A 27,049-nucleotide genomic window follows, 5' to 3' on the forward strand; every position below is an offset into this window, starting at 1 on the left:
TCAGCGTAGAAGATTATACAGTACAGCATCAGCCTCTCCATCTGACTCTTGTCTTTGAATGATTGCTCCAAGTACATTAGTTCCTACTAGTGGTTGAGGTAGTGACAGCTTACTCACGAGGAATGGCGCTTGTACTGTCAGGTTGGGATCTTCGTGACCAGCTAGGGTGACCGTGAGCTCAACCCATCCGTCGTAAGGAACTACTTGGCCATTAACTGCATAAACTTCAAGCTCATTGTTAAGCAGCTCTTGAAGTGGTCTTACTTGATAGTTTGGGATGAATCTTTTGACCTATTGTCTGTCAACTATGCTCACTTGTGAACCAGAGTCAAATAATACTGTTACGGGATAGCCACCAATCAAACATTTCAGAAGACTTTTCTGGCCAACGAGGGGAACTTTGCTGGTAGGAGGCTCCTCAGCAGCCACCCTCTCTATTTTGTTTCTTTTGGTTTCCACCAACGCAACCCGTTCATCGCGGTCCCTTATGTACAATTATTTGCCCCATCCCGTCACTAAACCCCCTGGATCTTGCCACCCCAACGTGGAAGTTGTGAGGCCGTATCATGAACTTTTACAACTGTGTTGCACTAATACCATCACTGGCAGAAAGGAAGGATTTGGAGATTGTAAATATTGTACATATTGAACGTTTTATGCAGTATGATCAATGAAATGTGTGAATGGCCATTCGAATATCCTTGTTAAATGCATCTGTATCATGCTATTTTAGCCATCCCAAAGTAAAGAATAGGCATTTATATGATACTAGCTGAGACCCGGCCTTCGGCCGGGCCTCGCTAGTCTCCACATTTGATAGTCTGAGATTATGAGTGATTACAACGAAATGTCCAACCTGTCACACAGTTCAGCTGTAGACCAGTGGTTCCCAACCCATTCCAAAAACTATGGCCACTACAAATGTTTAAAATAATGAATGCTAAAAATAATTTCAAACAAACTGCAATTGGAGTGTTTGATGCACCCGTACTCCTTTCTCATAAACTACAACGACAATATGTTCGCTAAACTCAGGGAATAGAATTCAAGAGACAGTGGAATAATTATGGATAAATATTAGGGGTTCAGCTCTAACGGTTTGGTTCACGGTGCAGGACCCGTGGTTTGGTGCATCACGGTAGTGTACAATCAAAAAAAATAATAAGTTGGTTTTGAAATGAAATAGCCTAATGATCGTTGTTAGACAGTATTTATAACCTTACAATAAAATTGGCAATGCTTTCAAAGCTGCTTTAGAATAAAATGTACCTCTGGGCTCACAATACGTGAAAGCAAAATAGAAAACAAATGGATCAGCAGCAAAGGAAAAAAAAAAGAAAGCATCGCAGTGCAGGCCATGCGCTCGTTAAGTGGTAGTTTCATTTTCGCTTTTACTCACACGGAGGATAAATCAGTCGGAGCAGCGCATTTGATTAGAGGCTCGTGTTCGAGCAGGTTTTGGGCAATGTTGTGCGTGTACTTTTTTTCGGAGACAAAGCTTTGGAGACGGAATACGGCCAGGATTGGATCTCACGCATGTGTCTGCACCTCGGACATTACGCAGCACTGGATCCATAATGAACCACAGCCTCGGTCACTGCAGGAGACACGTAAACAAAGACACGCAGATGTCATGTGTTCTGGAGGATGTAACTGTACCTGTGCGGAGTGTCTACAGCTGCAGTTTAGGGTGAGTGACGATGGCACACATCGCCCTGTTCGGATGTGCGCGCGCGCGCACACATACACACACGCACGCACACGCACACATCGCCCTGTGTGGATGCGCGCACACACGCACACACACGTACACGCACACATCGCCCTGTTTGGATGCGCGCACACGCATGGCAGTCAGATCTCGTGCACTCGCGTTGTTGTGACGGCGGGTTGTCCTCGGACAGCAGCACCGCAGTCCATATGGACCCGTGGCCAATGCCCGCGGCCAGTGGGACGGTCACATGGTGGCCCCTGGCCAATGCCTGCGAGCGGAGGGCCCGTCACGTGGGGGCCGGCCGCGGATGTAATAATTTAACAATTTGGTGCATTATGCATTCACCCCATACTCGGTGATGATAAGCGAGGCAACCAGTCTGCGCACATCAGCCCCCACCACCAACCACGCACAAACTCACTACTGTCGCCAGGCTTCCTGGTGTTCCCAAACGGTCTCCCATCCCAGTCCTAACCAGGCCCTTCCCTGCTTAGCTTCAAAGTCGGTATGGGAAATAAACATGGCGGCGCCCAGGCGGCGGCCATTGAGATTGCGGTTTCTATTATAGATGTTGTACCTCTACCACAATGGAGTACTATTTTTTGTGAGAAATATATAAGTATTTTCTGGGGGTATTTTCCAAACACGGAGACAAGACGGTTCGATTCAGTTAACTCCGCCCCCTCTCTCCGTGCGGATCTGCCCATGCATTATTAGCAGTAAAATAAATATAGATATCACAGCTATAAGTGAAGTTACTTCACAATACAGTTATAAGGAGTTGACATCTGCAACACAGCTTCATTATGGCTAACACACAAGCTAACACACAAGCTAACACACATGCTAACACACACAAGCTAACACACAAGCTAGCACACATGCTAGCACACACGCAAACACAGAAGCTAACACACAAGCTAACACACATGCTAACACACAAGCTAACACACACGCTAACACACATGCTAACACACAAGCTAACACACAAGCTAACACGCGTTTTGACTCACCACCGCTCTGTCCTGGCCTCTCCATCACATTGGGGACTCGTGTTGGTTATAGAAGTGAATCCACTTTGATTCTAGCGAAGGTTCACCAAACATCCATCAGAGACAGCCACAGAAAAACACTATTTTGGTGATAGTTGCTGAATCCCGGAAAGAAATTCCAAATTGTGGCGAGTGGCCTCTTCTTTATGAAGGTTGAATAAAGTTCTGCACCTCTTGTAGCCAAACGCGCTTTTCTCCGCGACATGATCGTTAGATGAGAATAAAGAACAGGCGTGTCCAGAAGAGCTCCATCTTCACACCCTTCAGTGTAAACATGACATCTGTTCAGACGCTCAGGGGTGCGTTTGTTTTGTGTTTGTTTTCAGCCCTGACCTGGAAGCGCTTCCTTTTTTATTTATTTTTAAAGCTGTTTTATGAATTAAATCAGGCCGTAAAGCACTACATTACAGAAGTTATGCTCTTCCTGTTTGACACTATGACGTAAAAAACGTCAGAGTGTCACAACTCGTTTTCCTGCAGAGGGCGGAGCAGCTGCTCAGAGAGCACGATTCAGGAGGATTGCTAAGAACTGCGTGAATGAAGCCACAAACCACTCTGGGGGTGTTTTTGATAAGGAAATAGCATAACAACATGGCTAAAAGCTCCAAAAAGTCGATTTAGCATGATATAGGACCTTTAAAGAGTTGGAGTGCAGTATGACAGCAAACTCAATGACAGAGCCCCTCCAGGACGTTGCTAGGCAGCAGTGAAACTCTGGAAAACTTCATTTCTGATCCGCTGTGGTAGTTAGACTTAGTGCATTTTTTTAATATTCAAATGTACATTTCAATAACTGCAATAACAAAAAAATTAATAGGCCTAAATTTAATTAATCTACTTGCTGAGACTCGGCCTTTGTCTCCACTTTTGATATTCTGAGATTATGAGTTATTACAAAGAAATGTCCACTATAGTCCCTATAACCCGTCACCCAGTATAGCTGTAGACCCGCACTTCCCAACCCATTCCAAAAACTATGGCTACTACAAATGTATAAAAGAATGGAAGCTCAAAATAATTTCAAACACCCGCACTTCTTTCTTATATTTGATGATTTTTACTCATGACCCTTTGACCAGACAAAGCTCGGAGCTTCTGCAATCCCAGAACCGCTGTAATGACTGCATAGTCTAGTGCAAAGTTACCTACTCGCTGCAGCTGCAGGAAGGAGTGAGCCCGGTGTCCAGAGCACCAGCAGAATGAGCGACTACATCTACAATATGTTCGCTAAACTCAGGAAATAGAATTCAAGAGACAATGGAATATTTATGGATAAATATTAGGGGTTCAGCTCTCACGGTTCGGTTCATGGTGCAGGACCTGCGGTCAGGATTATCATGATGCAAGTGCAATCTAAAAAATAATAAGTTTGTTTTGAAATGAAATAGCCTAATGATCGTTGTTAGACAGTATTTATAATCTTAGAAAAAAATTGGCAATGCTTTCAAAGCTGCTTTATAATAAAAATACCAAAGAAAAAACAAAACAAAAAAACAACGCAGTGCAGGCCATGCACTCGTTAAGTAGTGGTTTCATTTTCGCTTTCCGCACACGGAAGTTGAAGATCTCGGAGCAGCGCGTTTGATTTGAAGCTCGTGTTTGTCCAGGTCTTGGACAACTTTCTGCGTGTACTTTTGTTCAGAGACAAAGCTTTGGAGACGGATTATGGCCAGGATTTGATCTTACGCATTCGTCTGCGCCTCTGACATTCCGCAGCACTGGATCTATAATGAACCACAGCCTCGGTCACTGCAGGAGAAACTTAAACAAAGACACGCAGATGTCATTTGTTTTGGAGGATGTCACTGTACCTGTGCGGAGCGTCTACAGCTGCAGTTTAGCGGTGAGTGACGATGAAACACATCGCTGTTTGGATGCGTGTCCTCATCGCGTTGTCCTCGGACAGCAGTACAGCAATGCACTGCGGCCAGTGGAATGAGTTGTGCTAGTGGCAGGCCGTGATATTGCTGCCAGCAGCCCAAAAATCCCTCTTTACCATAGATAATCATGTGAAAGGAGCAGCCTGTAAAATGGTCCACAGGGCATCTGGAGTTTCAGACTATGGCAAATATATTTCTTTAAAGGGGCAAGATGCAAGATGGCCATTTTATACTCACTACTACCTCAGGTCATACGTGTAGCTGCAGCTTCTATATTAAGCTCGAGCATGACGGCAATTGGGACCTGAGTTAACAACTTTCTGAGTGACAGTGCAGGATTTTAGAGGCAGTTGTGGTGAACAGGTCCGGGCTCATTCTACACATTAGGACATTACTGTAACATGTAGGGGGAGGATAATACACAATTTTTAAACTCTGTACAGTCCTTTTAAAATTACTATTTTTTAGAACATGGAGTTTTTTTCTGCGTAAAAAAATTGTAAAGCTTCAAAAATACATTTTAAAAAGTGTTCTAATGACGCGACGTCACCAGGGCTGTGGACGTGCACGAGTGTGTGCGTTAGTGATGCATGGGTCAGGGTTTTTTTCAACCCACGGGTCCCGCATTTGGAGCAGGTTCTATCCCGACCCAGCCCGCCCCGCAACGTTGTTCTATTTTTACAACCTGCCCCGCACCCATTAAAAATTACGTGTTACAAATATGATCCTCATGAACAGTACCGGCGTGTCAGCCCCTCGCGCGTGCAGAGATAGGCCTAACGCGAAGTCACACACAGTCACACATACCTACTGTGGAAAACAGGAGACATGAGCTCCACAAAAGCGTTCTCTGGATCACAAGCTGCAAAACGCTGCTTGTTTTATGAAAATCGAAAGTATATTTACGCCAAAAGCCTGCTGTAAAGACGACGGAATAAGTTGTGACTGAATTCAATGAATGCGCGTACGGAGGCATAGAGTGCCCGCGACCGGCATTTTTTGACCCGCCCCACGATCAAAGAAGAATTTCACGACCCGACCCGACCCGAACCGCGGGCAGACCGCAAGGTCCGCGGTGAAACCCGCACATCACTAGTGTGCGTGATGACTCATGAACGAGCAGAGTTCTCCCTCGTGTGATTTGGCGGCTGAAGTCTGAGCAAAACAAATGAACGGACTGGACTAAAAACAAGGATAAACGACAACTAACAAACATCTCAAGTAAGTTTATGTTTCTCTAAGTCTTTAGCCCAAAACTAAATATGTATGATGAATATAGCATGTGTTTATAGCATTGGATTATGGGTAATAAGAATTAACTACTGGTACACTACATGTTACTGTAAGCTCATTTCTGAAAATTGCATAATGGCACTAATAACCTGTAACTGTTTGATTAATAAAAAAAATATTAGCAGCATTTAATGCACTTGGTAAATTTACTACGTTATTTCTGTAAGTAGGCTCAGTAATCTTTATAGCACCTTTCAAAGACAAGAGCCACAAAGTGCTTCACAACAGTTTAAAATCTGAAAAATACACACAATAAAAGGCCAACGACAACACAAAAATTACAACAGCCCAAGAATAACTAATTAAATGCCTGAAAAAATAAGTGCGTCTAAAGTTCGCTCTTGTCAGAGTCAATTAAGCACAAAAAGTCATTGCGCTGTATGTCACAGGTCAAAGTGTAAATCACTCATTTGTTTGGCTCCTAATGTCAAAACCTGTTGACTAACATGAAGCTCCTCAATCTCTGCAGGTCCAGCCTGAAGCCCAGAGGCTCCTCCTGATGTCCACACTTCTCTGTAGGATACTGGTGCTGCTTCCCAGCACCACAAAGAAAACATTGTATGGAATATTGCACAAAAAGGACACTCAAGTCCTTATTATGACTGCCTGATGCTGACAGGGTTCACACAAGGTTGTCGTTCTTCTATAGAGCCAGGCTTTTGCAAATAGACTGGATCACCCCAGTTTCCCTGGTTGTCCCGCCATAGGTCACCTGTTCATTCACCCTGTCTTCTGCTCTCCACTCTCCAATTCTCAGGTCAGTGTGATCTTGCCGGTCAAAGTCAGCTGGACACCAGTAATTTAGACCTACATGACACACAAAGTCACATATTCTTTAAATCAAAAGGAATAAACCTAATTCTTTGGCATGAGCTAAAGTGGAAATATTTTTCATCAGCTTACAGTATCCAGGATCCAGTACAGTACAGATAAATGCTTTATAAAAAACAATATCTCACATTTTACCAACGAAAATGTAATATAAAGCACTTTTGCAGTGCTCCTTCTTTGTATTCCAGCCAAACAATTCTAGTTGTGATGTTATACTAGCAAACACAGTGAAGTAAAAACTCGATTTTTATCATTTCTATCACAACATCAGAAAAGTGGCCGAGCGTAAGTTCATGAGCGCGGCTACGTACGTTCGAAGGGCCGCTAAGCGCCCGGTTGCTCCAAGAGCGGCTAATCTAGCTTTTTAAGCCCCACACTGACAAACTAACCCCCAAAGTCATCTTAACATTGTAGGTTACTCGCCTGAAATGGCCTTAAAAATGTGTTTTGTATTTAAAGAACAATCATATTAAGAGATTTGATTTACAGCGTAGTGGCGTCCGCTCCGCTCTGAGGCTTCGTCGGCAGCCGTGCGCTCCCGCTGCTTTCACCCACTTGGGCCGTGGGGAGCATAAATACAGGTGACGCGTCATACGGGTACTTTGGGCCGCAATGGCGCACAACACTGGAGTCATGCACCACTGAGCACCTCTATGTAAAGAGATCCTATCTCTTTACATAGCTGGGACAGCATTCCTTTTCCATGTATATAATTCTATGACTGTGGCCCATATTGACCCGTGGCCAATGCCGGTGGGACGGTCACGTGGGGGCCCCTGGCCAATGGAATTCTGGGAAATAAACATGGCGGTGCCCTTATGGAGCTTAGGCCCCACCCTACTCGCGATTGCGTTTTATATTATATGAATATATGTGATATACAAAGAACGTGGCCGTGGGCAACATGTCACACCATTTGGTCACACCTGTATTTGGTAAACCTGGTAAATCTTCAGGTTAACATGGTAAACCAGGTAAACTATTCATGACCGTGCGTAATAATTCAGGCCATTAATCATAACACACAGTCGTTGTTATGTGTACATCCAGCATTAGAGGCGTGGGTGGCTTTTTACGTATGTCATTGTTTTCAAATGTCAGAGAGTGGAAATATGGCACCGGCTTCAGTGCTGATCCCTGTTATACAACAGAAGGAATTACAGATAATTATACATGATAAAACAACAACACTCTTCTAACTGATACCTTATAACTGGCCCGCCCTGTGACAAAGCTATAATTAATGTAAAAATAGGCTCAACTTTATTCAGCTGAGGTAATAATCCAGGTGCGTCCTCTATTAGATGACTGCCCATACACATTCTTTCTGGACACATGTGGCTGCCTGTGGTGGAACAATGACAACACACGCACACTTGACGAAACCGAGCCCAAGAGTTAAATGTCAGCACTGGCGCGGGTGTCATTTTACTGGTTAAATGTCAACCAAGTTGATCGACAACTCTAGCGCTTGGCAACACTGGCAGCATCTGTGGGAAAATAATATAGTCCCCTAATCTGAGTAATTTTGACTTGTCACGTAGACAAATCTGTCAGTGGAATGAGTATATTTGAATTTACACTGCGTTCCAAATTATTATGCATATTGTATTTCAATGTCATAAAAGTAAAAAAAAAAAAGCTTTTCAATGAAACTCATGGATGGTTTTGTGTCTCAGGGCTGTTTGAATCACTGACATCAATCTCAGATGATATATGACGATATTAGACTGTCTTACGATCTCCAGAGCTGACGATCTGTCATTTTTGTTAGATCGTTTTATCACGGTTTTAAGCACTTCTGCACAGTTGACTCTTTTCACAGTCAGTGAAGCAAACCCAAGCTGCACACTTTCTGCTATGCAATCACGGACGCTAATGCAAGCATTCAGCAGCGAGCCGCTCCTCTAGAGCGCATACACAACCAGGCTCCTTAATCTAGAGCGTCTGTCTCTATTTCAGCTGTATTTATGCAAGTGTCTTTGCCCCCTAACGCCGCCGCTCACAGCGTGTGTTCATTTATTTACCTGGCACATGTGTGAAGAAGCGAGTGTGTCCTTCATCCTTTCAGTTCTGTCAGGCACTGCATCCTTCTCATTTAAATTTGTGGACCGTGTTCACAAATGCGCTGTTTATCCATGTCTTTGAAAATATAAGACTTGTCCAACTTTGGAGAATTACTTGGTCATGCAATAACTTAAGGCAACAAACTGCTTCCGGTTTGCCTTTTCTACAATAAAAGTCACTGTATGTTAGCGCTTTAGTAAGACTCTTATTGTGAAAGGGTCAGACAGTGACAGAGCGTCGCATCACAGCAGCCTGACGTCATGAGAGAGACGTCTCAGAAAAGATGGCAAACAGCTACAGAACAACAAGCCTTTACCAAACTTAGTGTTACTGTTTTACTTTTATGTCCTGGAGTTTTGTTGTTTTTTTTAACATAAAAAGTTAGTTTGCTGTAGTTCTAAAGTTCTAAAGTCAAAAGTCATGATATTCTATTTTTGTCATATCGCCCACCTCTAGGTGTCAGTTAAGCCCAGTTCAGGGAAAACATTAGGAAAAAGGACGTTCTACATTATAAAGCAGACCACATTTCTGATCCAGCACAGTGGCTCAGAAACCAGTGGATTTGTGTGTCTATTACGACAAACTGCCTTTTTGCACCATACGTTAGGAATGAGTCACAGAAGGCTTTGCGTGTGAGCAGTCTATACCCTTAAACGGTTTCAATCCCTTCTCTGTGCTGTGTGTTTTAATGATTGTTCAAAACTGTTCAAACAGGTTTCTCTTACAAATGACATTGAGTACCTGTAAAAATAAAGGATATATCGTAATGACCTGCTAAAACAACATGTCTGTTTGTTGTGGCTGCCGTCCTGTGTCTCCAACTATAATCATTAGTGCAGAAGATTGATGGCCTACCTGAGATTTTCTTCAAGTCTGTATACTGGCTAGCGAGTATCGATACTAGTTAGCATAAGGTGCATCTGGAAAGTATTGATACCCCGACACTTTTCCCACATTTTGTATTGTTACTGCCTCATTCCAAAATGGATTAATCATTCCCTCCTCAATAAAAAAATCTACACACAACATTCCATAATGACAAACTGAAAAAAAGTTTTTTTTAAATGTATTGCAAATGTATTTGTATGTGAGCTCTCTGCCTCCATCATTCAGGTAAAAGACCCTTTACAACCTGGCTCTTACCGGCCCATGAGCTTACTTCATGTGTAATACAAATTCCTGGTTTTTGCTACACGTTTGGAAAACATACTCCCCACAATCATGTCTCCAGATCAGACGGGGGTTCATAATAGACAGACAGTTGTTCTTTAATGTAAGGAGACTCATGAATATTATTTATACCCAAGAAACAGATCAAATCAGGAGTTGCTGCTCTCTCTGGATGCGTTGAAGGTCATTGACAGGGTTGAGTGGGATTATCTTTTCCTGACCCTGTCGAGGTCTGGATTTGGTCCCAGTTTTTGTATCTTTAATCAAATTATTATATGTTCAACCACAGGCATCTGTTCAAACTAATAATGTGAATGAATCTTACTCCACTCTTGGACACTCAACTATTGTGGTACGTCTCAAATGCCAAATAATCTCTCCCAGTTATTATGTCAGTTTTTAAAGATTTGGGGTTTTTATCAGGATTCAGAACCATTTTCCTAAAAGTGTTCTTGTTTTTATCAGCCGTTCAGCCCAGTAATCTAATACCATATTAAGCTTTTATCCATTTACTATTTCAACACATTTTAGGTATCTGGTGACAATTTTCTGATCTTTGTAGAAATCATTTCTCGACAATGTACGAACAAACAAAACACAATTTGGACAAATGGGTAAACCTCCCAGTTTCACAAGAGGGAAAAATGAATATTCTACCAACATTTTACAGTATAATTTCCCAATCCATCCATCCATCCATCCATTTTCTTCCACTTTTCCGTTGCCGGGTCGTGGGGGCAGCTGTTGGATTTGCCCAAATCCAAATCCCTATGGCTCTTCCTGCAGGTGGTGGGTCCACAGAAGGACGGCCTCACGATTCTAACCGGGCCTGTTGGTCTCTCATAAAGGTCTTCTGAACCGCTCTTTGTCTGACTCGTCACCTAGGACCTGTTTGCCATGGGAGACCCTACCAGGGGCACGAAGCCCCCGACAACAGAGCTCCAGGATCATTCGGGCGCTGAAACCCCTCCACCACGTTAAGGTGGCGGTTCCAGGAAGGGATTTCCCAATCCATTTGGAACAAAGACTCCTAGGATTAATATAGTTTCGATGAATATAAAGACCAAAGGAACTTGGTGGAATGGGATTGCCTCGCTTCAGATGTTATATCCAATCTTTGTCTTTCTGGTGTAATGCAAAGGGAGCTGACATGGTTGAGATGGAGTTGTCCGACTACCTCTACTACTACTACTACTACTACTACTCCCAAAGTCTTGTCATCTCTCATACTGTACAGTTTGGCATCAAATTAGAAAACATTTTAAATGTCAAGATATTTCAGTATTAAAGAGGGGGTATTATGCTTTTTTCAATCACATAGTACTTGTCTATAGCGCACTACAAAGATGATGAAACCTTCTGTTGGTCTGTAAATGCAGTAAATTAAAACAACTGCCTTGAATAAATTTGCTCTTGCAAAATGGCTGTAGCGAACGTCTTGAAATAGGCCTCTGTCTCTTTAAGAAGCCCCGACCCATTCCGACACGCATTCCTCAGCACTGTTACGCCGGGCTCACACCTAGAACGCCGCAAGATAATATAATAATTTAATATACATATATCTTTACTACAACAGTCGTACCCTTCAAGGTCACTGACAAGAGTTCACAAAATTCAACAGTTTAAACATGGCAAAATCAACATGGAATCTTTGGCTTCTCAAAAAGTTCCCTCAAAAACTGCCCTCGTTCATTCCTTAATGTTAGAAAAACAAAATAAGAAACTAGGACAAATTCAGGCCCTACTGACACTGTGCTGTTCTTTTTTTTTTAGAATATATCAAATCAAATGTTGATGCTGGTGGTATGTTGGTGTCGTGCTTATTGACTGGGCTATTTTGGTTTCATTGCATGTTTTGTGTTGGTTTCAGATTTTAATTTGCAATAGACTTATTTAGATTTTCTTTTGGGGCACCTCTCCATATTCAAAACCTCCATGAACTTAAACCTGTGGCACAACAACGACTTGTCTCAAAAATGTCTTTTGTAATGTCTCAGATGCACGATGATGATGTATGTTCACTCTAGAATCAGACAGAAGTGGCACAGGATCTATCAGCTGCCATGGCAAAAGTCTCAAGTTGGCTAAAGAGCTCTCATTCATAGCTCAATGGAGTTTGATATGGAGCTATAGCAGGCGATAGGGGATCAGTATTACATCTTTCAAAAACATCTGGAGGTTTAGCACTCCCCAATTTTTGCGATCATGTATGGGCCTCAAATATTCATTAAATCTTGTACTGGATAAGCTATAAATCCTCTAACCCTAAGCTCCCATGGCTTCAAGCTGAAGTAGTTTAACCTGCCAAACAACTATCTCTTTTGCTACTGAAATATCTGGCATTTTATTTAGAAACTATTCCGTCCGCCCTAAGTTGGCATCTTTCAGTTTGTTTATCTTCACTGGAGCCAAAAACACTTGACCTCTCTTATTTATATAAAGATGAATTCTTTGATACCGGATCCAACAATTATTTTCAAAGACAGATGGAAACATGACCACGTTGTAGAAATATGAGACATCAAATGGACAGAAACCAAACAGATGACTTCGAACCTCATCTACTTGAGACATGTCTTGATGCAATTGAAGGTACTGTGCAGGTCACATCTTTTAAATAATAAATGGACTCAACTTATTTAGCGTTTTTCTACCTTTATCAGGCCCAAAGCGCTTTACAGCACGGATCCACTCACCCATTCACACTCTCATTCATACACCAGTGTACGCAGACACTGGAGACACAGGTGTAAAAACTCTCCTGCAGACCAAGGACACATGTTTTGGACTTGCCCCAAGCTCGACAAACACTGGTGTAACACGTATGAATTTCCTTGTATGTGAAACTTGTGGTAGGACTAGAACAAAAATAGAAATAGGTTCGTCTCAGAGGAAGGGACCAGCACTTAATAAACTACAGGGCAACGATCTGCGTTTATATGCCAAGCACCAAATGTATTTAGAAAAAAGAGAAAAAACACTATATACAGTATATACAATATTTACAGAGTGCACTTTTGGGAAGAATCATTGAGTTCATGAGTTCATAGGGTCTCAGTTAAACCCTTAGTCAGACCGTTCATTGTCCACAACGTGCAAAGTTCATTAGTCCAGTGTAACAGAAGGAACCAAAACAAAAAAGGCGAAAAGTTGCAAAAGTAGGTCCAAGCGCGTGTTGAGTGAGTGGAGAACGAGTGGTTCGGCTGCAGAGCCTCCTACCCGTATAGCAGTAGATGATCTGATCCTTGACGTGAGCTTTAGACGTTATTGTCCATAGAACCAGGTCCAGGGTGCAGCAACCTAACCTGCACAGCGAAAGCTAGCATCAGTACACATGTATACATTTTTAAATTATTTCTTTTCATAGGAATGCACCAATTCAATACATTCATTCATCAGCAACGATAATCAAACCATTAACTTCATTGCATTCTCAATAACCATGGTCATGGCAGTGACAGCAGCTACAACCGAGACATGGTTGCGGCTAGCAGTCACGAACAACATTAAGTCACAGTAGCTACTTTGTAGACAATCTAAAAATAATGTGGCGACGTCTTCACATTATAAACATTTAAATCAATGGCACAACTTACGGCAGCATGTGCCATGCAAAAATATAAAAACAACAAGAACGGCAGCGTCTACGCTGACCAGCTTTAGCACATAGCTTACCAATTCCATTCATTTACAGCACACGAAACAACAGCGTGGCTTGATCGCGGTGTAAAGCATCTGCAAGTCGAGGAGCTCACATCTTAAAACGAGTACATGAAATGTGACAAAAGAGGCTCATTTAGATATTAAAATGCACTCTACCTGCAGCCGAACTCCGTCCTGCTTCCCACCCGTCTCCCCACTAGTGTGTGCCGCCATTTTTAATCCCGCACAGGGCTAAACTCTCGTACGCGTGGCGACGGAGGTATCGTGAGATTTTTAGAGTTTTTAGAAATTGCAAGCAGACAGTGATGACCAGCAATAGATTTTACAGCTGGGTTACACTGGTCTGATATTTTTCTCATCTTATCCAGAACTCTTGAAGTTAATATTCCTGCTAATCCACTGATGGCCCTGTTTGACCTATTACCAGCTCTGAAAGTGTCATCATCTATAAAGTGTGTCAGTCTGTTAACCGCATTAATGGCTCGGCGCCAAATTCCTCTCGGGTAGAAACAAAAAAACACCTCCAAATCTTGGCTTCTCGGTAAGATGGCTCAAAAACTGCATTTTCTGTGTAATTCCATTGTGACTGAAGAAAAAATAATGAATCTGGGCAAATATATGTAAAAAAAAAAATCATAGAGTTACTGGTCAATGGAAACTAAACACATAATGCAAGTAAAATGGCACACGCCATTGACACATGTTTTGGACTTGCCCCAAGCTTGACAAACACTGGTCTGATATTTTTCTCATCTTATCCAAAACTCTAGAAGTTAATATTCCTGATAATCCACTGATGGCCCTGTTTGACCTTTTTCCACTCCAATTATGTCACCAACTATTAGGCTAAGTGCGTCATTGCCTTCATCAATGGCCAGGCGGCAAATTTTTCTCAGAGTAAACACCACCAACAATCAACAGTTGGACTTTGACAAACAAATCTATGCTAAAGTTGATGTAGAGTGAACTTAAAAAACACTCAAAGTGTTATATCTATATCCACACGAGCATCATGTGACTCCGAGTGGATCCTCAGGAATCGCTGATCTTCCTGTCCCGTTAATTCCCTATGAGTTGGTCGCGGTGTCTTGTCCTGAAAAATAAAAAGGCTCAAGATTCTTGGCAGAAAGTGAGTGGACAGTGAGTGACAGTGGACAGTCAGCATCAGGTTACGTCAGGAGTTAAGTCTTTACTGGGGGAAACGTCCTCATTACAGTAGGTGTTTTTGTCTTTAAGCATAAAAATAAAAGTAAAAGTAGCCGAGCCGGGAACCATGGAGGAGGATAAAAAGCGCTAGAGAACATTGGTGGTGAGATGGTGTAATTGCAGCACCAAAGCCATTAGGATTACTGAGTAGGGCATGCGTTTGTTGTACGGTTACGAATAATGTCCTGGTGAAATTGAACCTTGTTCAATGTTCCCGACACACACAAGTGTGGCATACACATGACATTCTCCGTCAATGATTACGTTGGATAGAGTATATCTCATGGTATGTCATCATCATTTAGAAGATCCATATGGTATGGAGGTACTGCGGGCCTATAGTGATTGAGGGGTTAGGGACTCGGGTGGACTTTTTGGATTTTTTTGTAATAACTCATGAGCTCAGTACATCAATGTGGAGCCTTGCTGTGAGCTGTAGTTAGTTAATGAAGCTTTCTCAATGTATAGATCTATTTACGCATCAGAGTGAAAATTCATCATTTGAACCATTTACAGTGATTTTGTTCATTTTCAATTTCCAATGTAAAATCATCATCATATATAAGGAAAAGTGAAATAGTCAAGTGTTTATAAGGTTTTGTAAATACTACTGATTTTGATTTCTTGATGCAAAGTGACATCTATTACTCAAATGCCAGACACAGAACAAAAACACCTCAGCCCTTTGAGGTTTAGTAATCGCAACAGTCAAAACCTCGCGTGCGATTCGATATAATAAACCATGCAGCCCTAATGTACAGTACATGCTATAATATGTGATAAAAGAAATATTTTGTACAAAAGGAGCCAGAAGTCAGACCGGGCAGCATCAGAGTAGAGAGTGGGCCCCATGTCAGCAGAGAGTCAGTCCAGCTCCAAATCAGCAGTGAGCACCAAGGTAGAGCGTCGACATTCCTGGCAGCGAATGAGATGTTACATCTAGCCAGTGTTGGGAAAGTTCATTTTCTACATGAACTAGTTCAAAGTTCAGTTCACAAATTTCAAAATGAACTAGTTTGTTCATAGTTCATAATTGTTTATAGTTAATAGTTCGTTCATAGTTCCAAAAATGAACTAGTTCATAGTTCTTTTTTCTTTTTTTTGCTGCGAGCTATTATTAAGGCATGAAAACGGATCAGGGGTGAAAAAGGTGAGAAGTATAATGTTAAATTTAGTGGTGGGCCGTTAACGCGAGACTCTTATCGCGCGATAAAAAAAATATCGCCGTTAATCTATTCTCAAAGCTGGGTTGGGAGCTGGGTCTATACTCTGCAAGCTATGATGACTTTCACCGTGATATTTTATTCAGGGCTTAAACGTATTCCGGCCTGAGGCCTCTGGCGCAAGCAAAGTGTATCAGACTGCAAGTTATTTGTCCGGTTTTTCCGCGCATTTGTGAAAAAACTCGCCTTTCCGCACTTCTTACCGTCCATGAATGCATCTCACACGCAGCCTCGCTGTTACGTGATTCGTCTGAAACCAAAACAACTGCCACGCGGATGCTGGAGCTACTTTTGTTATGGATTAAGTTTTGCCAAATGGACGCTATGACCAGACGAGTGAGTTTATTTACTTATTCTGTGAGAACAGTCGGGCTAACGGGGTCGCATCACCCGCGCTAAAAATAATAAAATAAGCACTAAAAGCCCCGCACGAGAGCCCCGCGCCTCCTTCTGCAGCCGTGTGCACGGTGAGACAGGTGCGCGCGGTGAGACCGTTTATAATAGATCCATGGGTGAGACAGGTGTGCACGGGAGAGACACGCTGCGTAACCCCCCCCCCCCCCCCCACCACCACCACCACCCTTACCTCCCATATATTAAGTGTTGGGAATACATTAGGTCCAAGTGCAGAGATTTACTCTGTAATAAAAAAGTTTAATAAAAAATATTGGCCTAGGCTACATTGCCTATATACAGTAGCCTCTAACGTTTTTCTTTTTTCTTTTAAAGCACCGATAAGAGCACCATTAAAGTCCCGGATCTTTTTTCTGTAGCAGGTCATAGTTGCAGAAGAGGAGATTCAGTTTGTCACCAGAAAAGTGATTGACACAAAGCTACTGACTGTACACAGTTCATCAGGACCTCTAATGTCGGCCTACAGTTCAAAAATAATGTTTAACTGAATAAACAGTTAGTAAACACAAGTGCATCTTCTTGAACATGAATTATTTTCATCACCAATTATCATAGTAGAACGTTCTCAAGCAGTTTGTGATGCATTTTGGAAACAGGAGACGAGCCCCTGGTCTAACGCACCGCCTGATTTGAGAAACTCGTTCTCAAAGACTTACTTTTAGTCATTATTTGGGCAGCACACATATTCTGAATGGCTTCGGCAGAATTCAAGCGAGACATTTTAATCTAGATTAATCTAGATTAATTTCAGAATTAATCTAGATTAATCTAGATTAAAAAAATTAATCTATGCCCACCTCTAGTTAAATTCCATATCTTTAAGCAACAATCTTGGTAGAGCTGGAGAAAGTTGACTTCAGCCATGAGTCAAACATATTATAAGATAAGATAAGATAAACCTTTATTAATCTCACAAAGGAGAAATTCACTTGTTACAGTCGGCGTTACTTCACAGTCTTATTGCACAGTCTGACAGCAGTGGGGATGAAGGCTTATGGCCTCCTCACTTAGTGTTAAAGCTCTTTCATGTCAGCCTGTCACTGTTTTATGAGTGGATTTTGGACATCTTTGTTAATCATATTTTATTTTATTATTTTATTTTTCTAAGTTTAATTGGTAAATTCTTAGTGGAAAATGAAGCTACAAATATTCAATTGCATTTCTGTTAATTTGATAAATTAATCACGAGAATAAGATTTCTTTAGGAGCTAATTTGTAGTTTAAAAAACTCCACATTGTGTCTTTATGCAAATGAGTGGCACCGCGGAGCAGAGGAGTTTGGAGCCACAGACGTTACACAAGGGACTTCGTAACTTCACACTGTGGCTGCTGCGGCACCGTGCGGACCCGCTGGTTACCGATTCCAGGGCATGTGCCAGGGCCATAAACAGCAGAGTTCAGCGCCACAGAACTGGACACAGTCGGGCCTCAGACGCGGGGGCGGCGCGGAGCTAGCGCGAGCTACACCGTGGACGCGCCAGAGTTTAGAACCGCTGGTAAACTCTGATAGCGCGGCGGGGTTTTAAAATTATATTCACTGATATAAGAAATCTGGCACCATATTAAACGAAAGTAAATAGAACGGGAATGCCGTTCACAGACACCAGAATGAACGGTTCATGGTTTCGTTCATCAGGCAGTAATCCACTGCGTTCAGTTCACGTTCGCCCAAAATATGAACACGTTCATGAACTTTCGTTCAATGGCTGATGGAGATAATGGGGTAGCTCTGTAAATAAGAGAACAAAGTGAACAGATTGATATTTAAGCACACCTAATACTTAATTGAAATTCCAATGTTCTTGCTCACTAATAATTATGCATCTCTGTTGTACATGACACTAGTAGACAGGTTCATTAATGCTGCACAGACATGTACAATTCTGTCCACTCGCGCCTCGGTGCTTCCCTCTCTCTCGTCTTTCAGGGTCTTTACCAGGCCAAGAGGAATTGGACCGTCAAGCAGGGTTGCCAGGTCTGGGCAGCCAAACCCGCCCAAAAATATCTGAAAACCGCGGAAAACCCGCGGACATACGGCGCGGCTGGAATTTTCAATATTGTTTACTAGCTAACAGAGCCCATGTGCTCCTGCGATGATGAGAAACCGCCCCTATTTCCCTCCTTTATTCAAAAAGCAGCTTACAATAGTGATTGTGATCAATTCAACATTGATTACAGCAAGGCAAAAAACCGCGGACAGTTTTTTTCACCCGCGGAATGGCTTTAAAAACCGCCCAATTCCGCGGTTTAACCGCGGACCTGGCAACCCTGCCGTCAAGGATGTGGTACCGGCTCTTGAGCACACCAATAATTCGTTCTGCAGAAGAGACTTATTAATTACTTTTTGTGACTTTATTATCATCGATGTTTATCGGTTTAATGTTTATTAATGTTCAAGTTTTTAAATCTTTGAAACTTAAGTAACTTGAAACTTAACTTAAGTATTATACAGTACATTGTAAATACATTACATTGAATGAATAAACGAATGAATGTCATTTTGGCTATTTGTTTGTATTTGGACTGGAACTGCAACGGATTAATGTGGCCGTTATTTCTACAATGGATTAAGTATTAGACAGCAAAGAGCGCACCTTAATAGAGTATTTGCAATAGTTTTCCATAAAAAAAAAGACGTTTTCAATTTTTTGATGCAAATCTTTTAATATCTGATGAGCTGCTTCAGGTCTTGATGAACAATGAAGGGCTGACTTGATGTCTATTAATGCCACTTGTGGTGCAGTGAAAGAGAAAATCAAAGCTTTTTTGACCATATAATTGTTACCGATGTGAATTCTGATGTTTGAGGTTGCACGGGAGCTTGCTACGTCTTCTGCTGGAAGCTGTTTTCGGCCCTGAGCTGCACACCAAGGACTGCGAAGTCATAGTTAAGAGTGAACCCTCTGTCCACTAGTAACTGCAAAGAAAACAAAATAAAATGTGTTTAGACATAGTGAACTTTTGATGTGAAAATGTGTACATAAATAGTTAAATACATACTTGATCTCCAGGACGATGGTACTTGGCAGATAAAAAATCAGAGTTTCTCACAATGTGAACATCTGATGCCCTTCGCCCCAGCCTTTTGAGAGGTACGTTATCGCTCCAGATGGATGGCATGCGATGAAATATTTCACAGTAGTCCATTTTTTATACTGTGAAAACCTCATGGCTCTGTACAGAACAAAAGAAAATAGTAAAAACAGTTAAAACGTAAATATCTCCTTGCATCTGCATTCCTGCATCTTACAGGCACTGATGAAAATTTAAAATATCTTGCCTAGTTTTGAGCCTCTTTGAGTGTTCAATTCTGATTTCAAAACAATCGATTATGGCTGTCACTCGTGGAAATTGAAAGAGGACCTCTGGTGGAATTGTATTGTTGATGCACTCCCTATCTGGCCAAGCAATTAAAAAAGAAAGCTTGGCATACTCACTGCTAACACGGAGCTGGGCTGACTCACTGTTGACTGACTCACTGCTGACATAGGGCTGGACTCACTGTTGACTGACTCACTGCTGACATGGGGCTGGACTCACTGCTGACTGACTCACTGCTGACCTGAAATTGAACTGTGGGACTGTGATTTTGTGGCTTCAGCTCACGTGTCCTCCAGTGCCTAGGTCTTGGTCTCTGTGATAACTTACTCGGAGATGTTCCGGTGGAGAAAACGGATGGCACCTAATCTGGATGGGAGGGATCCTTATGTTTGGCACCTATAAGAACACAATTAGAGTAAATAGATTAATAAAGAATACAATACAATAGATTTTATTATCTACCACGGTAAAAAAATAATCTTTGGCTAGCCATAAAAACGCGAGACTAGGACAATACAAACAGGCCTAGTAGAAAAAATACATAGAAACACAACTGAAGAAAAATGATGCAATAGAAATATTACAGCAATGGTCAGAATGGTCAAGGCTTTTAATGTCAAGTAATTTCCCTCTATTTTAATGTAATTTTATGTGTGATTTTATTCTTGTTTTCTGTAAAGCGTCTTTGAGTGTCTTGGAAAGCGCTATACAATTAAAATGTATTATTATTATTATTATTAACTGGTCATAGAAATTGACTTGTCTGTAAAAGGGATAAAGAGATGCAAAAGCAGTAAAGATTGCTGGAAAAGCAGAACAAACAATTTACTGAATATTCCCTCCTGGCAAGGAGGTTTATGTGTAATGCAGCCGAGGGGCAATTTATGTTATATTATATTTTAGCAAGCAAAACAGATATCTAAAAGAACCCAATCCAGTGAGAGCAACTGACCCAGCAAAGACAAGACAGTGAATGCGGTTTTACAATTTATTATTACAAGTTCAAAAGATAAAAGCGCAGAAATGCTGAAACTGATTACCATAAAATACCAATAAAAAATTGTGTGAAGGCACAAGCAAGCCCGGGCGCGGTATGGTAAAGTCCTGGGGCTCTCCCACTTCCCGGGGTTCCACAGGCAAGGCAGGGGACCTCTGCTGTAGTTCCACGTAGGGTCACTATATCGGTCTCGTTCCGTTTGCGCCTGTTGGTTCGGACCTCCGCACGTCTCTGGGTCTCGATCGCTCTTGCCCACAAAAAAACAGCCAGCGCACAGCACACACGCGCCCGCGAGCACACAGCCCAAGGCAGTTGAACACCACTAGCGATCTACAATGCACAACACTTACCTCTGCGTGTAGTAGGCCTCGTGGTGTTCGCTCCGATAACTCGCGGGGTCTGCGTAGCAGTAGGTGCTGGATCCGCCTCGCTCCGCTCGCGCTTCTGGGCCGCTCTCGTGGACTACCACAGGTCTCCGGGTCCCGATCTCTCCTGCCCACAAAGTAGCACAGCCAGCGTACAGCGCCACGTACCCGCAAGCCCACTGCCCAAGGCAGTTGAACACCACTAGCAATCTACAAGGTACAACACTTACCGTGAAGGCAGAGTTTCCTCTGCCTCTGCGTGTAGTAGGCCTCGTGGTGTTCGCTCCGGTTGCTTGCGGGGTCTGCTGCTACTCCAGAGAGCTCCTATCAGGGTGTGTCTGCGTCCGTCGTCTCGCCTGGCACTGCCGTCCCCCCTCCTCATCTCTTGGCCTTCCTCTTCATACCGCAGTCCTGATGCACCGCAGGTGTTGTTGATTGCAGGTGGGGATTGATTGCAGGTGTGGTTGATTGCAGGTGTGGTTGATTGCAGGTGGGGATTGATTGCAGGTGTGGTTGATTGCAGGTGTGGTTGATTGCAGGTGTGGATTGATTGCAGGTGTGGTTGATTGCAGGTGTGGTTGATTGCAGGTGTGGTTGATTGCAGGTGTGGTTGATTGCAGGTGTGGTTGATCGCAGGTGTGGTTGATCGCAGGTGTGGTTGATTGCAGGTGGGGATTGATTGCCGGTGTGGTTGATTGCAGGTGTGGTTGATCGCAGGTGTGGTTGATTGCAGGTGTGGTTGATCGCAGGTGTGGTTGATTGCAGGTGTGGTTGATTGCCGGTGTGGTTGATTGCAGGTGTGGTTGATTGCAGGTGGGGATTGATTGCAGGTGTGGTTGATTGCAGGTGGAGATTGATTGCAGGTGTGGTTGATTGCAGGTGGGGATTGATCGCAGGTGTGGTTGATTGCAGGTGTGGTTGATTGCAGGTGTGGTTGATTGCAGGTGTGGTTGATTGCAGGTGTGGTTGATTGCAGGTGGGGATTGATTGCAGGTGTGGTTGATTGCAGGTGGAGATTGATTGCAGGTGTGGTTGATTGCAGGTGGGGATTGATCGCAGGTGTGGTTGATTGCAGGTGTGGTTGATTGCAGGTGGGGATTGATTGGACAACACGTGATTGGGGCATGGCTGGGGTTGTTAGGGACAACAAGCTAAAACATGCACTCTAAAAATATCACGCAAAAGGATAAAAACACTCTAAAAACATGTAATTAAAATACACAGCGTCTTAATTCTTAGAATAAACTACTAATGGCAGAAGTATGGGGTTTATGGCTTTGTTATGATATAATAGTAAATACATGATTCAATAGTGCTTCATTTGTGATTCGTATAAATGTAACGTGCAACAAATATAAACTGGTTGATTGCAGGTGGGGATTGATTGCAGATGTGGTTGATCGCAGGTGTGGTTGATTGCAGGTGTGGTTGATTGCAGGTGTGGTTGATTGCAGGTGTTGTTGATTGCAGGTGTGGTTGATTGCAGGTGTGGTTGATTGCAGGTGTGGTTGATTGCAGGTGTTGTTGATTGCAGGTGGGGATTGATTGCAGGTGTGGTTGATTGCAGGTGGGGATTGATCGCAGGTGTGGTTGATTGCAGGTGTGGTTGATTGCAGGTGTGGTTGATTGCAAGTGTGGTTGATTGCAGGTGTGAGGTGGGGATTGATCGCAGGTGTGGTTGATCGCAGGTGTGGTTGATTGCAGGTGTGGTTGATTGCAGGTGTGGTTGATCGCAGTTGTGGTTGATTGCAGGTGTGGTTGATTGCAGGTGTGGTTGATCGCAGGTGTGGTTGATTGCAGGTGTGGTTGATCGCAGGTGTGGTTGATCGCAGGTGTGGTTGATGCAGGTGGGGATTGATCGCAGGTGTGGTTGATTGCAGGTGTGGTTGATGGTGGGTGTGGTTGATCGCAGGTGTGGTTGATTGCAGGTGGGGATTGATTGCAGATGTGGTTGATCGCAGGTGTGGTTGATCGCAGGTGTGGTTGATCGCAGGTGTGGTTGATCGCAGGTGTGGTTGATTGCAGGTGTGGTTGATGGTGGGTGTGGTTGATGGCGGGTGTGGTTGATTGCAGGTGGGGATTGATTGGACAACACGTGATTGGGGCATGGCTGGGGTTGTTAGGGACAACAAGCTAAAACATGCACTCTAAAAATATCACGCAAAAGGATAAAAACACTCTAAAAACATGCAATTAAAATACACAGTGTCTTAATTCTTAGAATAAACTACTAATGGCAGAAGTATGGGGTTTATGGATTTGTTATGATATAATAGTAAATACATGATTCAATAGTGCTTCATTTGTGATTCGTATAAATGTAACGTGCAACATTCATTAGGAATTTGTTTACTTTAGTTTCAAGTGATTGTACGAATTTCTTAGTGGTGGCCCGCGCCTCCTTCAGACGAAATGATTTACGTAAAGACCGGCATAACTTCAGCTTGCATTCATTAGGCAGTTTATATTTTCTACCCATTGTTCTAGTTACAAAGCCTCAATAACAAACCACCACCAACAACAACCAATTAATCAACACTGTCGGAAAAAGAGACCTTTATTTTAATGTTTAATGTACCTGTGATGAAGTGCCGGCTGCAAACATAAACATGTTCTGTTTTCGGATTCCCACAAACAGCCGCGATCTGCTCCACCAAGGGCCTGCAGCCACCTTGTTCTCCGGTCGGCCTGCCTGTTCTTATTGGGAATCAAATTAAACTTTAAATCTGGGTTTTTGGCCCGATTCAAGGAGCAAAACACCGCACAGCAACTTTTAGGCATTGTGCTTCTTCTTCTGAGGCGGTCTCTGTGGCTGCCTAGCAACGCTCTTCGGCAGGTCCGCGCAGGAAATGACGTTTTGTGGGCGCTACCAAAGTTGCTGTCTGTATCTGTTAACCCAGAAAATACGCTGTAAAACTTGCTTACATGTGAGCCTACATTATTGCATGACGGATTTGGACGTAAACATATTGTACTTGTTGTTGAGTGAACCGTTTTTCCTCCAATGTGTAACACGTGGTTGTAACTCAGAGTTAAGGCTTTATGTTGAAAAGAAAGCCAAATGATATTACCACTGTTGTTTCTTATCTAAATTCGATAAGGAGAATAGTAAGCACAACACTTAGGGTTTACCAAGATTAATTTAATCCAATAAAATAAACAAAGAATATGTTTCACCAGTTCTCTCATATAACAGAAAGTGTCCACCTCGTTAATAAAACGGGTAGTAATAACCTTTTTTCAGTTCCTTTGAGTTAAGTCAGTCAGTCAAGTACATTTTTAGTCATGGCCAGTATTGTTAATTGAATAATAGATTGTGGTGAAGGTTCCAGCACTCCGGATCCTGTGCCAGTCCCAGGGTGCTGCTGTCCAGGTGAGGCAACGGCAGCTGGGTGTGGTCCTCCACTTGAATAGGTCTCTCAAAAAACCAACCTGCATATTTATAAATCAAGTCACTATCACTGTCCATATGCAGGATTAAATATTCATATCTCAGTTACAAGCTTGTATTGATCTCAAATCAACAACTGTGATTGTTCACAATAAAAGAAAATAAATGGCAGACCCGATACCATATTTCACACAGTAAACAACAGTTATTACAACATAATAACACAGTTTTAATAAAAGGTACCTATTCTTATACAACTTTAGAATAGTCTCCGATTGTTTTTTAGGAGTACATAAAATACATTCTACTCACCGGAGACGATCAGCGGAACTACCTTACTGCAGATGACCTTTCGTGTGTATCAGCATACTAGTCTTTACAAAAAAATAAAATGTAATCAGCATTGTGTGCTTGCTTTGGCTGAACAAAAAGAGCATTCTCATTATGAACTCACCAAATAATATCTGCATTGATGACAAAATGCAGATATACAAATAACCTTGTCTCAATTACCAAGAGAAACTTGAGTTATAACAACAACAAAACAATGAATTAGCATGAGCACTAGTATTAGCTTAGCAACATTAGCTTGCTCGATGTACTCAAATTCACTCACCAGAATATCTGCAGGATTTCTCAACTGCAGATATTTATTCTCTCTGTCTCACTTGCTGATGTGGACTGGAGCTTGAACGAACTCAACAACTTCAAACTTATTTTTCTTAGCAAAAGGACGAGCAAGAGCCAGGTGTGCTCTTGTCTGCCACGTTTCTCTCTGTCTTTTACTCTAGGGTTGCCAGGTCTGGGCAGCCAAACCCGGCCAAAAATATCTGAAAACCGACATACGGCGCGGCTGGAATTTTCAATATTGTTTACTAGTTAACAGAGCCCATGTGCTCCTGCGATGATGAGAAACCACCCCTACTCCCCTCCCTTATTGAAAAAGCAGCTTACAGAGCCTTGGATTTGCCTTCGAAATAGTGATTGTGATCAATTCAACCTTGAATACAGCAAGGCAAAAAAACGCGGACAGTTTTTTTCACCCGCGGAATGGCTTTAAAAACCGCCCAATTCGGACCTGGCAACCCTGTTTTACTCACTTGCATAAAACATTTTGTTATACTATGGAGTCTGGCTCCATCTGGTGGCGACTAAGTGTAACTACACCTACAAATGAGATTTTGGTGTTTTACAGGGATACTTGTAGCAATAAAACAAAAAAACAAATAATGAATAGTTTGACCCAAATTATGGGGTTGCAAATGTTAAAGGGGCTGGAAGCAAGTTCGCCATTTTATACTCACTACTGCCACCTCAGGCCATATGTGTAACTGCACCTTCTATATTAAGCTTGTGCATGACGGCAATTCGGGCCGAAGTGACACCTTTTTGAGTGACAGTGCAGGATTTTAGAGGCAGTTGTGGTGAACAGGTCTGGGCTCATGCTACACATTAGGACATGGCTGGAACATGTAGGGGGAGGAAAATACATCATTTTAACATTTTTAAACTCCTTATAGTCCCTTTAATATGATGACGTCATCAAGCAACTAGTCATCTGTACTAAAATCAGTAGTCATTAATGCCTTATTCCCCACTACATGTGTAGCCAGCGGAAAGTCCCGTTGCGAGGAGTCGTCCAAAAAATGAAGAATATCTGAGTAATCCACCTGTGTTGTTAGCTAGTTTACCAGCTGGTGTTTACAGAGAGCGCGATGAGGAGTCTTGTGATTGGGTCCGGCAGTGTTAATTTTGACAACATATTTTAATTTAGTTTTAGTGTTTTGACGAAAATGTAATTCGATTTTAGTCTAGTTTTAGTCAAAAAAAAAAAAATCTTCAATTTTAGTCTAGTTTTAGTCGACTTTGCATTTATACTATTCACTATAATCATATTTAATCATGTTCTTCTGCTTCTTCAGCTCCTATAGCAGAGAATTTACATGATCTGAGGCTCTTTCAGACGGTCAATAGAAGTTTGGATGATTTTAGTCTCTCCTTTTCATTTTTTATTTAGTCTTATTTTAGTCGACTAATATATCATTTTAGTCATAGTTTTAGTCTCATGAAAAACGTTTAATTTAGTTTTAGTCCAATTTTAGTCGTCAAAAATATCACTTTGACTAAAATTAAGACTAAATATTTTAGTCGACAAAACTGCAGCACTGCCATCAATCCATCACTGTCATGTGTGTTCTCGGGACTAATCAGAACTAGCCCTTTTTTTGTTCTTGTGGTAGAAATCGTACTCAGATAATTATACTCAATGATTATACACAACAATGACATTAGGGAATTAGTTAAGATTTAAAATTAACTATAGTAAATGAAAAACACAACTTATTATTTCTTTCAGTAAATTACATAGCTACATTTGGCTCTCTGTATGCACTCTGAAAGGTTCTCTATGCGCACCTATTATTCTTTATTGGTACAGGACTGCCCCTTTGTGGACAAAACAT

At 42.2% G+C, this 27,049-nt stretch overlaps 1 long non-coding RNA gene and 1 pseudogene across 2 annotated transcripts in view; one reads left to right on the top strand and one right to left on the bottom strand.

Moving 5' to 3' along the window:
• The window catches only part of LOC306982490, a 220,868-nt pseudogene that overhangs the window by 125,492 nt on the left and 68,327 nt on the right, over positions 1 to 27,049 (top strand). The gene's annotated exons all lie outside the window — the stretch shown is intronic.
• On the bottom strand, positions 24,492 to 25,355 carry LOC306982374. The gene is made up of 4 exons (XR_013794196.1): positions 25,204 to 25,355; positions 25,042 to 25,109; positions 24,900 to 24,961; positions 24,492 to 24,628 (listed from the first exon to the last, which is right to left on the bottom strand). It is a non-coding gene; the product is annotated as an uncharacterized lncRNA (long non-coding RNA).

Source organism: Gobius niger (genome assembly GCF_951799975.1).
Source record: "Gobius niger genome assembly, chromosome: 24".
NCBI classification, from domain to species: Eukaryota; Metazoa; Chordata; class Actinopteri; order Gobiiformes; family Gobiidae; genus Gobius; species Gobius niger.